The sequence below is a fragment of the Schistocerca serialis genome, chromosome 10, assembly GCF_023864345.2.
Source record: "Schistocerca serialis cubense isolate TAMUIC-IGC-003099 chromosome 10, iqSchSeri2.2, whole genome shotgun sequence".
Taxonomy (NCBI): domain Eukaryota; kingdom Metazoa; phylum Arthropoda; class Insecta; order Orthoptera; family Acrididae; genus Schistocerca; species Schistocerca serialis.
The window spans coordinates 42,954,842-42,972,795 of NC_064647.1; the positions used below are offsets into that span (position 1 = coordinate 42,954,842).

The window sequence follows — 17,954 nt, forward strand, 5'->3', positions numbered from 1 at the left end:
CTTACAAATTCAGTTTTATTAGTAGAACATTTTTGTTGCGAATTTGACAAAAGGATAAATTAAAAAAATAAAGAAATAATTAAGTACAAACACAGATAAACATTTTTGTTTAAACTTGTTCCTAACTTACATAATGATAATATTAAGGTACATACTAGGTTATTGATGTATTTTGATTTAAAATTAAAATTGTATTTAATGAAAGAAACAAGGGATGGAAATTTGACTTAGATATGATGTGACTGTTCTTCCCTTTATACCTTCCACATGATGATTACGTCTATTACATATGTTGTCTTGACGGTGGTAATAATTTAATGTATTGATTAGTTACGTTATAACGTGTTTCCGAACTTAAGGCAACAGTGGGAATTGGGGTTTCGTTGGTTGGTTTATGGGATTAAAGGGACCAGACTGCTACGGTCATCGGTCCCGGGGAATGGGGTTTGATTCAAAATGTCACAGTCAGCTGCGTCAGGTGCGAGGGCCCGGTAAATCTTCGAGCCAGTCACACCTGATGCAGCGAAAGAAGAATACATCATATCTTCAGGTAGTGTTACATACTATGAAATTATGTAACAAACAGCTGCACAGAGAGTTTTTTTTTTTTTTTTTTTTCAAATTAATTTGACGTAGTGTTGCAGATCCTTCAGTCACTTTTGCTATGTTGCTTTGTCTCGTCTTCACTTCCTGTGTGCGATGTACCATCCGATTCCGCATCGTTACCTGTGTGTGTGTTGTTTACTGTGTTCTGCTGATCTGTCCGATGTTGAGCCCGTCTTATTCTAGCGTATGGTCTCTCCTGTTTGTGTGCCGTATATTGTCATAGCGACACTTCATCTACGATGTTGTTTATAGAGTTCCTGTCCTCTTGCCTGCGTATTAACTGTCATATGTTTCCGAGTTTCCTGAACTCAGTCTTATATGCCCTAGGGCACCGCAAATGAGCACTATGTGTTCAATTGTACCATTCTCACCATAGGTACAAGTGTTTTAGGCCAAACCTGTGTAGAAGCACAGGATACGGGCCATGGCCCGTGAGATAGTGCACAATCCCGTGTGTTGGATTTATGTATTTGAGATCCATCCGCTGTCTTATATTGGGGAAGAAAGAGTAGACTCTTCTCCCCTTATCAGTTGTGTTCCATTCTGTCTGCCGTGTATCAATTCTCCATTTGCTTCTTTTCCATCTGTCGATTATGTCTTGTCCAGTTATTTCTCTTATTGTTTCGCGTCTTCCCTCTTCAGTCAGTACGCAGATGGTCTGTGGCGAATTGTAATGTCTGTAGGGAAAACTCCTAGCACCACGCACAGTGCTTCAATCGAGGTCGTGCCGAAAGCCTCCTCTTGCTGCGCCCAACAATGGTCTTATACGTACCTAAGCATAATCGATGTGCCCAAGCATTAGCCGCAAAGCAAGTTATAGACTCTAAGAGTGCTGTGTAATACGAGGTCTATTCGGAAAGTAAGGAACGATAGGTCGCGAAATGGAAACCACAGTGAAAATCAAAACTGTTTTATTTGCTACAGTTAGCTACAGCTCCCAGCTACTTATCTCCATAGTCGCCTATCTGACTTAGACGTTTGTCGTAACGTTGTACCAACTCCCCAATACCCTCGTTATAAAAGGCAGCCGCCAGTGCTTTCCACCAATTCTCTATGCTGGCCTACAGCTCGTTGTCTGTGCCAAAATGTTGTCTTCATAGGCAGCAGTTCATTTGAGCATAAATGAAACTCAGAGGTAGACAATTACGGGCTGTATTGTGCATAATCGAACATTTCCAATTGACAACGATGCAAGAGCCCCTGCAGAATGCGGCTGAGAATCGTCTTGAAGAACAAAACGCACTACAGTTATGTAATGTTGGCTGCATAGTCTCAGGCGAAATTTCTCACCAGGCCCTCGTACTTGGCGGGAGACAATATTGTTCTAGAGTAGAGTAGTAGAGTAGTAGAGGGGTTTTTTGGGCGCACGACAGCAAGGTCTTCAGCACCCGGTCAGTACCATAGGGACTATTGTTCTAGAACTATTGTTCTAGGTATCTTTATGTGCTCCCTGTGTGCTCAGAACTAAAAAGAACGACGGCCATACTAGAGACACTGCCCAACACGCCTGTGCAAAACGTCATTGTATTTTCACTGTGATCTCCATTTCGCGACCGATCGTTCCTTAGTTTCCGAATAACCCTTGTATATCCTCATTGTATGAAGGGGTAGTCTGTATCTTGTAGATTCATGCATCAGTTTTGTCGCTTTGTTAATTGTCAGTCTCGCATTTTCGTTAAAATATAATGTTCATCAACATAATTGACAAGGTATCTTGTCACAGCTTTCTTTTTTATAGAAGTGTCGTTTAGCTTTATAATTGGATTTCTTTTCAGCGTGCCTTTTAGAAGTTGGTAAACAGATTTGCTTGTTACTACAGTGAGTTTGTTGTTGGTGCACCATTCACTGATGAACGCGAGGAGCTGCGTCTCTCTAATTGAGACCTGGAGTTAGCAATAACCATTACCATAAGGTCGGCAGCGTAAGCAATCACCCCGTTAGCCATGTCGTTGTCTCCTAGTGCATTCAGTAGTGGTTCCATGGCTATGTCCCAGAAAATCGGCCAGGTATGTTGTGGTGTCACCGCCAGACACCACACTTGCTAGGTGGTTGCCTTTAAATCGGCCGCGGTCCGTTAGTATACATCGGACCCGCGTGTCGCCACTATCAGTGATTGCAGACCGAGCGCCGCCACACGGCAGGTCTAAAGAGACCTCCTAGCACTCGCCCCAGTTGTACAGCCGACTTTGCTAGCGATGGTTCACTGACAAATTACGCTCTCATTTGCCGAGACGATAGATTAGTATAGCCTTCAGCTACGTAATTTGCTACGACCTAGCAAGGCGCCATATTCAGTAATTAGAATGACTTCTGAACAGACAATCTTGTGAATCATGTGCCGTCAAGAGCGACGTTCATCTTTAATGGATTAAAGTCAAGTATCAAACTAATTACGTCCGCTTTCTGAATTCTAATTCCTTGTCATGTTCCAGACCTCACGTCAGTATAGTTCTTCCCTCCTCACGCCAGCCTGCAGCCTCCTCTAGTAACACGGCGTTGGCACTTCTGCCAACACAACATACGTATCCTCGTGGACAACCCTTGGTTACCCTCTTCATAAGCTCTTGGCGACCAGTCCACTATCCTGTTTTTACAATAATCTCTAAGACTGTTCAAAAATGGTTCAAATGGCTCTGAGCACTATGGGACTCAACTGCTGAGGTCATTAGTCCCCTAGAACTTAGAACTAGTTAAACCTAACTAACCTAAGGTCATCACAAACATCTATGCCCGAGGCAGGATTCTAACCCGCGATCGTAGCGGTCTTGCGGTTCCAGACTGCAGTGCCTTTAACCGCACGGCCACTTCGGCCGGCTCTAAGACTGTTGTATAGAGCCAGTGGAACATTCATCTCTCCAAGTCTTGCAAACAGCCCTGGCCACCACAGGTTGTCCAAAGCACCAGCTATGTCAGTTACGATTGCTACTATGTATTTGTCATGTATGGTCTGTGACATTTCTGTGGCCCTATTTACTGCGTCATCGACGGATTTATGTCATCGATAATCAAACTGATGTGGCCTAAGGCCGAAGAGCTGCCGGTGCTACTGTAGTCTGTCACACGGCGATCTCTCCTGGAGCTTTGCCAGAATGTTAATGAGGCGTATTGGTCTGTATGTCTTAGGGTCAGTCGGGTCTTTGTCCTCCGCTTCCTTGATTGTAACTGCATTTGCCGTCTTCCATACATTCGGTATTCGTCCTTCTAGTATAGTATTATTCAGTAAGTCTGTCAGATATGGTACGATAAGTGGAGATGCTTCTATGATGATTTCGGGGTGGATGCCATCAGGTCCGGGAGCCTTTATATTTTTTATTTTGTATATTGCCAGTGCAACTTCCTCGCGAACAAAGCGGATGGTGCCACTTCCGCATTCATATTTGTCATAAAGTAATCTGCGAAGGGTGATGTGAAATTGCTTGTCCTGAGTGTGGTCATCATCAGGAAGTAGATCCTGTGCTGTGTATCTCCAGTCTCTTGTGGTAGTACCATCTGGTTTCTTCAGAACTGATAATACTGTAGGAGTCTTTATACTTTCAGACGGCAGTTTTAACGGCTCCCCCTAGATGCTGTAATAGAAACCGTGAAAAAAATATTCAAATGCGTGTGAAATCTTATGGGACGTAACTGCAAAGGTCATCAGTCCCTAAGCTTACAACTTACTTAACCTAAATTATCCTAAGGAGAAACACACACATCCATGCCCGAGGGAGGACTCGAACCTCCACCGGGACCAGCCACACAGTCCATGACTGCAGCGCCCTAGACCGCTCGGCTAATCCCGCGCGGCGGAAACTGTGAAACACCCTGTTATTGCTGTAAGGCAGCAAGATTTTGGCACCATGGCTTTAATAGTCTCGTACTTTTGTATTTAGTAGTTCGCCTGTGGCGGGAATTCGACCAGTTGTACACGTATATATCAACAATCCAATACAAAATTAATTTTTGTGAATGATGTAACCTAGCCAGTGTGGCCGAGCGGTTCTAGGCGCTTCAGTCTGGAACTGCGCTACCGCTACAGTCGCAGGTTCGAATCCTGCCTCGGGCATGGATGTGTGTGATGTCCTTAGGTTAGTTAGGTTTAAGTAGTTCTACGTTCTAGGGGACTGATGACCTCAGAAGTTAAGTCCTATAGTGCTCAGAGCCATTTGAACCATTTTGAATGATGTAAAAGGCTGAAACCATCTCTAATTGGAAGGCGACAGCTTGCATATTGCGACATGGTAACTATATTACAATGAAATGAACACCCTTAGTTGCTTACAGGCGATGACATAAGTGAACGGGGACAGCTGAAAATCTGTGCCCCGACCGGGACTCGAACCCGGGATCTCCTGCTTACATGGCAGACGCTCTATCCATCTGAGCCACCGAGGACACAGAGGATAGCGCGACTGCAGGGATTTATCTCTGGCACGCCTCCCGCGAAACCCACACTCTCAACGTATTGTCCCGCACTACAATCGTAGTACCCCCGCCCATTACACTCCCGTAAGAGTTCGGGCACTGTTTGCGCATTCGCACAGAAGAAGAAGATGGTCAAGTGGCCGGTGAGCCGTAACTATATATATACTAAGATGGTAACTGTATTTCTAGGCTGTCTCACAGCGGACGTATTTGGTGTATTACGGAACAAATTAGCACGTCACCCAGTCCCTCCATAAGAAAATGCCAACTGATGTGTTAATGGATCCATTGAGGAACCAGAAACAAAGATGGTTTTGACTCTACCAGTGTTTAAAAAACCACGCCGTATTTCTTTCGAATGGTGGCTCATCATCAGCTGTGGTAAAAATAATTGCCGCATAAGCTTTAACTGCGTAATTTCACGCTTGAGGTCTAAAGTTTTGTTAATCATAATAATCGAAACATTTTCCCTGTTTTCATTTTCCACTCTGGAGCAAGAGTTTTTAATCGTAGAGAAAGAACGCACAAAAGTACTATCGCCTTCTAATTCATGTATTTAATTATTGTCAGGACCATACGACTGAGTTGATCGTTTCTTGTTGTTGTGGATTGGCAAGAGCGCCAACCCTCTATGAGAGAAAAGCCGAAAGGCACGCATTTTAGCTCACGCAGGCTGGCGTGAGGTCTGGAACAGGTCAAGGAAATGAGACTAACAAAAAACGTACGTAGCTGCTGGAATACTTAACTTTAATCCATAATTGTCGAACATCGCTCTTGACGGTACATGTTTTACAGCATCAATAGTAACTGGTAATGGCGCCTTGCTAGGTCGTAGCAAATGACGCAGCTGAAGGCTATGCTAACTATCGTCTCGGCAAATGAGAGCGTAATTTGTCAGTGAACCATCTCTAGTAAAGTCGGCTGTACAACTGGGGCGAGTGCTAGGAAGTCTCTCTAGACCTGCCGTGTGGCGGCGCTCGGTCTGCAATCACTGATAGTGGCGACACGCGGGTTTGACGTATACTAACGGACCGCGGCCGATTTAAAGGCTACCACCTAGCAAGTGTGGTGTCTGGCGGTGACACCACACTTGTCAACAGCGAACAGCGATGTCGACGTCATAAAAATGTAATTGCGCATAACACGCTAAACTTCCATTGGATCTGACCTACAATACAAAATGTCGTGTTCTTAAATGTGTTGCACTCCACATAAAAATGTGTCTCAAATTTTGGTCTGAGAAGCGACTGCAGCAAATGCTGCATTGTAGCCACGAATATAAGTAATTCTAATTCTTTGACTTCTCTTGAATTTTTGTATTATCTGAAGTGCATACTTGACGAAGTGCAATGAAAAATACATTTTGTGTTAACGCTGAGAAGTTAACTTTTACCTTATGACAACAGATTGCCGCTGTATCACACACAGCAACTTCTGACGCGAAACACGTTATATTACAAAATCTGCGCTGTAAATTTATCAAATCGCAATTGTAACTGTCAAAATCATGTGGAGTCACCTTCAGTGCACATTTAAATCTATCAATCAGTACAGCTGTAGAGCACATATTGGAAATTTTAATGCGTGATAGATATCGTCAGGGTTATGAATATTTCCTTTTTATCTCTCTTAACGGCTACGTTCACACATGATTTTTTTCTTTGTGCACATCTATGCAAAGTACCTTTCGAATTAGATAAGTTTCGTTCGCCTCCTTGTATAATTAATATCAAAAATCAGTACTTCAATTTTCGTCTTCACGTATTAATATTGTGGTATTAGATCACTGTTTACGATGCACAATCGGATTGTTAATGATAGCATTGGCCGATACTGCTTGGCGCCACGTATTTACAATTTCTGTAATACAGTATTGTAATACGCAGGGGTCGACATTTACTGCCCTGAGACAGAGCAGATAATGACGGTGATGAACGGTGGGGAGCAGGGCACATATAGATTGGAAGGGAGGTTGCTTTCAGGTGGAAAGAAAATAATTTCGGAGTAGTGTAACTGGAGAAAGAGCATCAGGGGAGGGAGAAGATGACAGGCCATTCATCTAGTGTGAAGGAATTGTGGGGCCAGATGACCTATGAGGAATTTTCTCATGGGTAGTGCCGGGCCACGCTTCCCAATGGAAAGCAGAGACGCATCCTAAGGATCTCGAAGGGGATATGGAAAATTGACGTGATTGGCTGGCACATTAATGACCCATGCAGTGGGAAGTAATGTTTTTGTAAAGATCTCTGGGATTCGTCGCCTGAGTGCAAATGTAGAAACTGCGTATACAGGAGGATTAGTAACAAATAGGATAAGCAACATTATTTCTCTACTAATAACCATTTGTGTGTGTGTGTGTGTGTGTGTGTGTGTGTGTGACTGGCGGCCAACGGCTCGAAGAAACCATTCCGAGGTATTCACCGTCAGTCACACTCGGTGATGGTACCAACAAATCTCTAATCTATCCTATCTTCTTTTTATATTCTTCTTAAAAAACAACAAAATTTTATTTATATTTCAACCTTAAATTATTGTTATTTTGAAAAGTATCATTCTTTGTAAATGTTGTAGATAAAACAAAAGGAATGAAAAGTGTAAAAAGATGAAAAACGAAAATTGTAAGATGTACGACCTGTTTTAAACATCAAGTAAAGGTCTATAATTTGGGAATAAATAAAAAAAAAATACAGGAGTGAGCAGAGTATGACGAGACCAAAGGATTCCATCTGTGGATCGATCGAGAGCACTTCACTGCCATGAACGATGGAAGACAGTTCCCTCCAGGAATCGAGCTAGAGACTTCGCTAGTAAGAGCTACAGTGGAGCATCTGGCTGTTAGATGTTGAGAAGTGTTGCTTTCGAAACATGCGCGTGAAATAGTTTCTCCGCGACAGAGTTGTTATTCTGCTTCCTTCGAGTTACGATTCTTTAGCTCTCTGTGGAGTCTGACGCACGGTGAAGTGCTTCTTTACATGAGAATACTCGAGCCGAATTTCTGTTCCTGTCTAGTGAGCAAACAGATATCTTGACTCGTGGTCTGTCTTGTACAGAGGTAATTTCAGCCCTAGGAGTTTGCAGACATTGTACTATGTCCACTGTGTAGGGAGAGAATTGTAGGTACGGCATGTGCGCCATCTGCACAGCGGCTAACACTCCCAGCGAGCAGATCTTCGGTCAGTACAACTTCTGTCCGTAATTCAGCAGGCAATGTACACACTTCGGTTCGGCAGATAGGGGAACATTCACAGTAAATGTGATGAGTTCTATTTGCTTGTCCAGTGAGCGTTTTGTAAAGGTGTCAGTCAGGGTGAGGGCCTTCTGTTTCTCACGGCTAAACACTATTAGCCAATTTGATGTCACTCTAACATGAGATGGGCGCAGTCTAAAGAAAGTCAGACACATGTTCTGCTAATCCTAAAATTACACGTACGGTAGAAGTCGACATTGTGCATTTCATATTTATAACAATTTGTTGCACTCTACATCTTCTTTGAGAATATATAACATACGGTATTCACTTTGTGATTCAGTCTAGTAGATCCCAACAGGGATGACTGGTTCGGTGTACCAAACTAAAGTAAAACCACAACACGATACTTTGCTTAACGGAAATCCCTAGGTGTAGGTTGTCAGTGGCACGGTCTTCTTAATTACATATAGGAGTAAGAATTCCAGGGCGGAGGTAACATTTGGCAACCATGTATACGCACGCTGTATGTTACAAATACCAGGCAAGTTTATATAGTCTAGCCTTTGTTTCAGATATTACTCCATTACAGAAAATACATCATCTGGAAAAAATCTGTGGTTACTATTAATTCTATGTGTCACGCCATTAAAATAAATTATCAGCAGGGATCTCTACATCTCTACATCTGTTGACAACTCACTGTTGAAGATAGTATGGAATAATGTCCCTAAGCCGGCCGCGGTGGCCGAGCGGTTCTAGGCGCTTCCGTCTGGAACCGGGCGATCGCTACGGTCGCAGGTTCGAATCCAGCCTCGGGCATGGATGTGTGTGATGTCCTTACTTAGGTTTAAGCAGTTCTAAGTTCTAGGGGACTGATGGCCTTAGAAATCCCATAGTGCTCAGAGCCTTTAGGACCATTAGAATGTCGCTAAAAACAAATCATCAGTCGTTTCATAAATTTCTTTGGATGCCCCATATCTCCGATAGCTGAGAGGTCAGCGCGACAGAACGTCAATCCTAAGGGCCCGGTTTCGATTCCCGATTCTTCGCTCAGGAACCGGGTGTTGTCCTAATCGTCATCATTTCATCCCAATCGACGCACAAGTCGCCAAAGTGGCGTCAGATCGAAAGACTTGAACCCGGCGAACGGTCTACCCGACGGGAGGCCCTAGTCTCATGACACATTTATTTATTCTTTCGTAGGGTTGGTACCCAGTCCAGTGCTTCTCCGAAGACATACTGCATTCCCGTGACTGTCCAGATCTATGGTTCCATGACGTCTTGTGAGAAAAGCACAGGTTGGGTTTCGTTTGACTGGCGATTTCGAAGTGCATTCTGGTTCTCGCGAAGAAGCAAATTTTGTTCGGAAAATCTCATTATGACTGTGCTCAGAATGAGCTCTAGGATTTTACGTGAGGTAGTCGTCGATGACATTGGGCAATAGTTTTACGAATCACTTTGTGTCATCCTTATTGTACATGGGTGTGATCTGTGCAACTTTCCAACTAAGAGGAACATTTTGTCTTCCGATAGGTCTGCGGTATTTTACGATTAAAAGAGGGGCGAATGTTTGTTAGTCATTAGCGCTACCGGGTGTGTTTCTTATGGCTGTACTGTTACGCCTCCGCCTGTAGAACTAGGCTCTGCCATACAGTGGGCTGTTAATGACGCGGGTCTGGAACCTCGGTGGTGGGCGTGCCCTTCCATGCGTGCTGGAGCAAGTTCCAGCAGAGCCCTAAACGGCCTCCAGCCGGCGATGCATTAACAGAGTCTGCACTTTACGGGTACTGGCCGTCGACGTTAATGCCACAACTTGCCGCACAACTTGTTAAGTACTCGGCCAACCTGCGCGATAGCACAACGGCCGCACCGTAATTCGCCCACTTGGCCGGGAAGGCACGTAAAACTACAACTGCGCGCGTTGCGGATCTTACTCAATTGGCTTTATTTCATTTTACAGAGTACCGGTCGTTGCTATACACTGAGCTAAGGAAAGCCATGGTATCGTGATATGCAAATGCGGAAACGGCGGTAATATCTCGTACGCAGGGTATGAAAGATCAGTGCATTGAAAACTACTTGATTATGCCCACACGACGAGAATTAACACACTATGAACGCGGAATGGTAGTTGGAGTTAGACGTATGAGACATTCCATTTAGCAAAGCACTGGGGAATTCAATATTCCGAGATCCACAGTAGCAAGCGTGTGCTGAGAATTCAATTTCAAGAATTACCTGTTCCCACGGACAACGCATTTACCGACGGCCTTAACAACTCAGAGCAGAGTTGTCAGTGCTAAAAGACAACCAACCGAAGAAATCAATGCGGGACGTACGACGAATGTATCCTTTAGAAGAGTGCGGCGAAATTCTGCGTTACTGGGCTATGGAAGCAGACGAACGACGCGAGTGCTGTTACTAGAAACACGACATCACCTGCAGTGTCTCTCCCGGGCTCGTGTTCATATCGGTTGGAGCCAAGAAGACTGGGAAACCGCGGCTTGGACAGATGCGTCCTGATTTCAGTTGGTAAGAGTTGATGGTAGAGCGTGGCGCAGATCCCGAATGTCAACATGGCACTGCAAGCTGGTGGTAACCCCGTAATGGTGTGTGTTGGTCCACTTTGACACAGTAGAGTCTTGTACCACGGAATCAAGGGAGAGGATCTTGTTTGGAATCCGGTATCCTCTTTCTACAACTTCATACATCTATTAACAGTGTTCTTTATTTAAATAAACAGGAAGCTACTTAACTTAAGGCGGCCACTCCCGTCGGACGTTAGAGTCCTCCCTCGGTCATGGGTGTGTGTGTTGTTGGTAGGATAAGTTAGTTTAAGTAGCCTGTAAGTCTAGGAACCGATGACCTCAGCAATTTGGTCCCTTAGAAATAAAAAAAAAAAAACTTTAACAATCTATGTGTAGTGATACAAGCTCCTCATTATTAGTCCACATAGCCTCACTTCTGAGCCGGCCGGTGTGGCCGAGTGGTTCTAGGCGCTTCAGTCTGGAACCGCGCGACCGCTACGGCCGCAGGTTCGAATCCTGCCTCGGCCATGGATGTGTGTGATGTCCTTAGGTTAGTTATTTTTAAATAGTTCTAAGTTCTGATGATCTCAGATGTTAAGACCCAAAGCGCTCAGAGCCATTGGAACCATTTGAACCTCACTTCTGGTGAAGTACAAGTCCTGCTAAGCAATGAGTGACAGATGCCAAACTAGGACGCGAGTTCCTGAGCCAGTGGCTGAGCTATTGACAGAGCGACTACAATCGTGACGGAGGCTGAGTGAGACTACGACTGAATGAGACTCAACCCCTTCCGTCAGCAGCGGCGATCTAAATGCTTGCGTTCGAGAAGGCGTTGGCGGCTCATTGCTTGCGAGTTTGCCTTTGGCCTCTCTCCTGATCGACACGCTAAATCGAGCACCTACTATCGATTTTCATGCTGCATCTTTGTCGTCCGATGAGCTGGCGACAGCTTACGTCAGCACATTCCTCCACCGCGAAATATGGCACCTTTGTTGTGTAGGTAGGATGTGAACAACAAGGGGGGGGGGGGGTGGCAGGACGTTGTACGCAGAGATGAGCTGGGAGCCTTGACTGGACTGGAGGACGGCGTACTCCCGACCGTAGCTCGCCATCTTGCTTGGCAACAGGAACATCCTCAGGGAAACTGCTGCCAGGGCACACGTCCAGGCCTCAGGACGTGTCGTGAAGCGATGGCGACGGCGATGGCGGGTCCAGGTCCATCGGGTCAGCGAGGACGGTGGGGGCGAGGGTGAATCGCCCATCCGCTCCTTCTACGGTGCCCTGGTGGCACCATGGACGGCTGCGAAGGCCGCGCGGTCCCGTGAGGCCGTGAATGTAGAAAAGCAGCAGAATCACGGGGAAAATGACGTGCGAATTTGGTTCCAGTGGAGGCACTGCAAACCATCGGGACGTGCAATCAAGTACATGTAAAAGCCAATGCGTTCCTACATGACGCCTTTTTCCCAGAGCCCCCGGTTGCCATAAACCCTGAAAAGAAGAAGATCGCGCGGCGCCAATGCGGTACTTGCGGACCACTGGCGGCTCCGGATGCTGCGGTGGGTGGAGGAAGTGTAGCAGCGTCCGACAGCGGCGGCCACGCAGAAGTTCCGCCGGTGATGGTCCGTCTCGTTGTAATGGTACTTGAATTACGTAACCATTACGCCACCTCACTCCAACCTCTCGATACCAGCCATATTCTACTGTAATTCTGTAAAATAGTTAATATATTTCTGTGACAATATTCAGATTTGATTTCATTAATGTAGAGGTACTTCGATACATCGATATGTATATATTGCAATGATATTATTCTTATGTGTATTCTTTCTTTTGTCACTATGATCTTTGACGTACTTGTAACTCAGATTTTTGGGCGCGTAAGCGGTTATTGGAGAGTCAAGCTTTGGTCGTCATGTTAAAAAGACACAAATTGTAGTCAGTTTATGAAATGTGAACTTTAACAGTGAGGAAGGTATTTTCAAGTATGTTTTATATTGTGAAGTGATGTTTTGGAACGAGTTACGTGATACTGCAACAAAAGTAATAAAAAAGAACTGTAACTTAAATTAGGAGTGCTGATTAATTTTTTACATCACCATTGTCCTAACTTGCAAATGTTTAATCTTCAACAATGGTTTATGAAACACATCTATAAAACTTTTGAATATCGCAGAATGACACCTAGGCCTCTTTGTATCCGAGCTTGGAATCATCACTCCCTAGATTTTCGACGATTGAGCTATGAATTCACAACGAGACCAGCGTGGGAAGCACGAAATGATGAGTGCCTAGTTTATCCATTATTTCAAGAAATGACTTTATTAACTGTGCTCTAATGACACCTGCCACATAATATAACTTTGTTGTTGCCAGAAAATGCAATATTTAGCAGCGTGAGCAACACTACAATCAAAATTAATTTTTGACCTTTGTTGTGGTATGTTGTTAGATCGTGGATGGGAGCGATAGGAGGCGAGAAAGAGTTGCAGCGCCTGCTCCCGTGTGTGGATGGTGCAAAGCTTGGCCATCTGAAACTGTGTATTTAGAGTTCTGTTTCTCCGTTGGACTGGGGGTGAAACGGAGCACTTGTTGTTGTTGTTGTGGTCTTCAGTCCTGAGACTGGTTTGATGCAGCTCTCCATGCTACTCTATCCTGTGCAAGCTTTTTCATCTCCCAGTACCTACTGCAACCTACATCCTTCTGAATCTGCTTAGTGTATTCATCTCTTGGTCTCCCTCTACGATTTTTACCCTCCACGCTGCCCTCCAATACTAAATTGGTGATCCCTTGATGCCTCAGAACATGTCCTACCAACCGATCCCTTCTTCTGGTCAAGTTGTGCCACAAACTTCTCTTCTCCCCAATCCTATTCAATACTTCCTCATTAGTTATGTGATCTACCCATCTAATCTTTAGCATTCTTCTGTAGCACCACATTTCGAAAGCTTCTATTCTCTTCTTGTCCAAACTATTTATCGTCCATGTTTCACTTCCATACATGGCTACACTCCATACGAATACTTTCAGAAATGACTTCCTGACACTTAAATCAATACTGGATGTTAACAAATTTCTCTTCTTCAGAAACGCTTTCCTTGCCATTGCCAGCCTACATTTTATATCCTCTCTACTTCGACCATCATCAGTTATTTTGCTCCCCAAATAGCAAAACTCCTTTACTACTTTAAGTGCCTCATTTCCTAATCTAATTCCCTCAGCAATACTGACATTTTTATATTTTCTCCTTTACAACGGAGCACTTACAGGTGACGAATGCCATTTCGTTCACAAAACCGTTCAGTATGGGCTGTGTTTACATGTATTAGACTAGGTAGTCTGGCCCAACTGAACCGACCATTGACTGACAATGATGAAGTTCGCCTATTTGGGGACCATCTTCAGCCATTCATGGACTTCATTCTTCCAAACAAGAATGTCATGTCACCAGGGCACAATTCCTAGCAACTGGCTTGAAGAACGTTCCGGACGGTTCAAGTGAATGATTTGGCGAGGTAGATCGCCCTACATGATACCCAACGAGCATTTGTGGGACGTAACTGAGATGTCAGTTCGTGGGCAACATCCTGCAACAGCAATACATTCGCAATTATGGACGGCTATAGAATCATTGTGACGCAATATTTGTGTAAGACACTTGTTGAGTCCATGCTGTATCTAGGAATTGCACTATGGCGAGCAAGAGGTGGTCGGACCCGACATTAGAAGGTATCCTACGACTTTCGTCTACCTCAGTGTATTTTATGGCTACTGAGATCCTGTCGACAATGAGTACTTTAGAGACAGGGTAAAAGCTGCGACTGGAGATGGATTGGAAAAAACAGTACGCCTTGACCTTCTCAAAGGTCAATGCATTTGTCGAAAATTTTGAAAAGAGCTGCAACTTTCTCGAACTAGTGTCAATTATTCCACATGTGCACCATCTGCACTGGTTCACTCTTGTTCGCCGGCCGGTGTGGCCGTGCGGTTCTAAGCGCTTCAGCTTGGAACCGCGTGACTGCTACGGTCGTAGGTTCGAATCCTGCCTCGGGCATGGATGTGTGTGATGTCCTTAGGTTAGTTAGGTTTAAGTAGTTCTAAGTTCTAGGGGACTGATGACCTCAGAAGTTAAGTCCCATAGTGCTCAGAGTCATTTGAACCATCATTCTTGTTCGTGTTCAATTACTTGAAATGACAGAGAACATAGAAAATATTCAGAGATGAGCTGCCCAGTGCTTTGCAGGTTTGTTTAGGTGGCGTCGAAGAGATGCCCAACGAACTGCACCAGCGCAGACAACGAAAGATGAGTTGCGCTTGCAGGAGTGATTTGGTTACAAAAATTCGGAGAGCCTTCGTGCGAACCAGTGACTACATTTTGCCTTTCGCGGTCACCTGTTTTTGTCTCTTCTTTCCTTTGATCTGTTTCTTAGTCAGTGTTTCTGTGCAGATGTCTTATGACATCTTCCAAATTCCGTCGATGAGAACTTCCCTCAGTTCGGTTTATCTTAGTACATGTCGTAGCCAGTCCCATGACTGGACACACTGAACTACCGTGCCAGGAATCGACTGAGCTGTACAACTTATCTTCAGACTCTCCCTCCCTCTCAAACTCTTACAGCACACAACACGCTCCAGGACGAATTTTTATTCTGGAAACAATGCCCCAAGCTGTGGCAAGGAACCATACCTACTTCGCCTCAACGATTTGATTCATATTGGCAGTGGGTGTAGGGTACGAGTAGGACCTTTTTTAAATTCTTTATTTTGGCTTTGTGTTACAAGGACCATACAGCCAAAAACTGTTATAAAGCACAAAACAAACATAAACGCAATCAAGCAGAATAGCACAAAATTACGAAATTAGCATATAAGCAGTGGGACAAACACCAGACAGCCGGCGGCAGTGGTCACAATGAAGGAGCAGAATAATACGCAGCCCTATACAGCACCATTACATCAAGACTGCATATGCTCTTTGTTCTGGCATAAGCACAAGCGCCTGAACAAAGACGAAGAACGCAAGAGAAGAGAAGGCGGCGAAACGTCGGCCAATAGCGCGCTGACCAGGATGTCACCACGATAGGAGCGGCATCTAGCGGAAGTGGATTGCGCTGCTCCCCGCTGCTGCCAGCCTCGGCTGGACATCAGTGGACAGTATTCGCAGAGTATTAGCATGACCTAGCAGAGAGTGCTGCTATAGCAGTTAATAGGTGATCCACAAACTGTGTGTCAAACTCGCGTAAACATTATATATAGCCACGGAGTCGGATTTATGCTGCATGTCGCCCATCGCTTGCGACACCATTGATATTTCATTGAAATGAAACTACTAATGTTATTTGCTTGAATCGTTTATAGCATTCCGAGAACGCAGCATCCTCTAGGCACCCTACAAGAGACGAGTGTGCAAGACCTCACATTTAGAGATGAGGATTTCCCTATGTATACACTGCCTGACGGCCACGAACCTTTCGTTTGATTCTCTCTTTGCATTTACTTTGCAGGGGCGCTCGCTTTCCCTTAACAGTTTCTTGTCGTTTTTGCTAATCAGTGAGTCAATGGGCAACTCCACTGGTTTTGCTCCCAAACATTCAGGTCGCATACGCCTTTGTGTTGACTTCAAGTCTACAGTCAACCCAAAAACTGTAATTGATACTTAACCATTGCCACGCCCAGAGGATCTCATGGACAAATTAGGCGCTGGACGCTATTTCTCAAAAATTGATTTGCGTGACGTGTGTCTTCAAACACCGCTCGACGAATAATCTCAAATGTGTGTGTCGTAAATACTCATTTGGGCTTGTTTAAATATTGCGTTTGCCTTTTGGCAGTGCTTCTGCAGCCACCATTTTCCAACGGTATTTGGAACAGCTGACTGCACAAGTGCCAAACTGTTGAAACTATTTGGACGTCACAGTCGTACACCTGCAGAACATATTGCAAATTTATGTGCTTTGTTTCGTGTGTTATCTGAAGCAGGGCTGAAGTGTAGAATGGACAACGGTGATTTTCTTTAAACCTGTGTTGCAGTATTTCGGTCATTTCATAAACAGACAAGGTGTACATCCTCTTCAGTCGCATTTGTTAGCCATATCACAGAATTGGTTTTAGGAAATATGAACTATTACATTCGCTTCATAACGAATGCTGCACAAACAGCAGCCCCGTTGCATCGCTTCCGTGGAAAGAATGTCCCCTTAGTTTCGACAGATGAGTGCCAAGTAGCTTTTCAAGCACTTAAAGATACATTGCTCAAAGCTCGATGCTTAGTTCACTTTCATCTTGACAAGCCAGTTGTATTGCAAATTGACGCTTCCTCCTACGGAATCAGTGCAGAGGTTTCGCACAGAATTGTTGATAAAGACAGGCCTATTGCTTTTGCATCACAAGTGTTATCCAAAACTCAGTGTAACTATTCAGATACTGAAAAAGAGGCTTTGACTACAGTGTAGGGTGTCACCAAATCCCACCACTATTTGTATGGCAGAAAATTCTACTTAGTAACGGATCAGAAGACTTTGCAGTCCTTGTTTCATCCGACGAAACCGTTTCCTGTACGAACTGCGCAAAAATTCCAACGATGGGCTTTGTTGTTGTCTCAATACCAGTGCGAGATTTTGTATCGTCCAACAGCTCAACATGGTAATGTTCAAATGTTCAAATGTGAGTGAATTCCTCAGGGACCAAACTTCTGAGGTTACACTGCTAGACCTACACATTTCTTAACTAACGTAAACTAACTTACGCTAAGAAAACACAGACACCTATGCCCGAGGGAGGACTCGAACCTCCGCCGGAGGGGCCGCGCAATCCGTGTCATGGCGCGCAAACCGCGCGGCCAGCCCGCGCAGATATGGTAATGCGGACGCGCTTGCACGTCTTCCGATTGGCCCTGATACAGACTTTGACATTTCTGCTGCATCTTATTGTCACATCGATGCTCAGGATTCTGAATTGCTTCAGTGTCTTCCCATAAACTATAAGAAAATTCCACAGGCCACGAAAGCAGATTCATATTTGAACATTTTGCTAACATACATTCGCACATCTTGGCCTCGTTGCTTGCATAGCACACAGAACCCCCTAGTGCGCCGATACGTCGACGGTCTGCATAGCCTCGTGGTACAGAAAGCTGTAATTCCTGTTCAAAATGACAGTGGACTGCCACGTGTGTTGATCCCTAAAGCTTTGAAAAAAGAAGTGTTGCAGTTACTTGACCAAGGACACTG

At 44.7% G+C, this 17,954-nt stretch overlaps 1 non-coding gene across 1 annotated transcript; it reads right to left on the reverse strand.

Moving 5' to 3' along the window:
- Nucleotides 1-4,906: 4,906 nt before the first annotated feature.
- Trnat-ugu (transfer RNA threonine (anticodon UGU)) lies at nt 4,907-4,980 on the reverse strand. The gene has a single exon. It is a non-coding gene; the product is annotated as a tRNA-Thr (tRNA).
- Nucleotides 4,981-17,954: the final 12,974 nt, after the last annotated feature.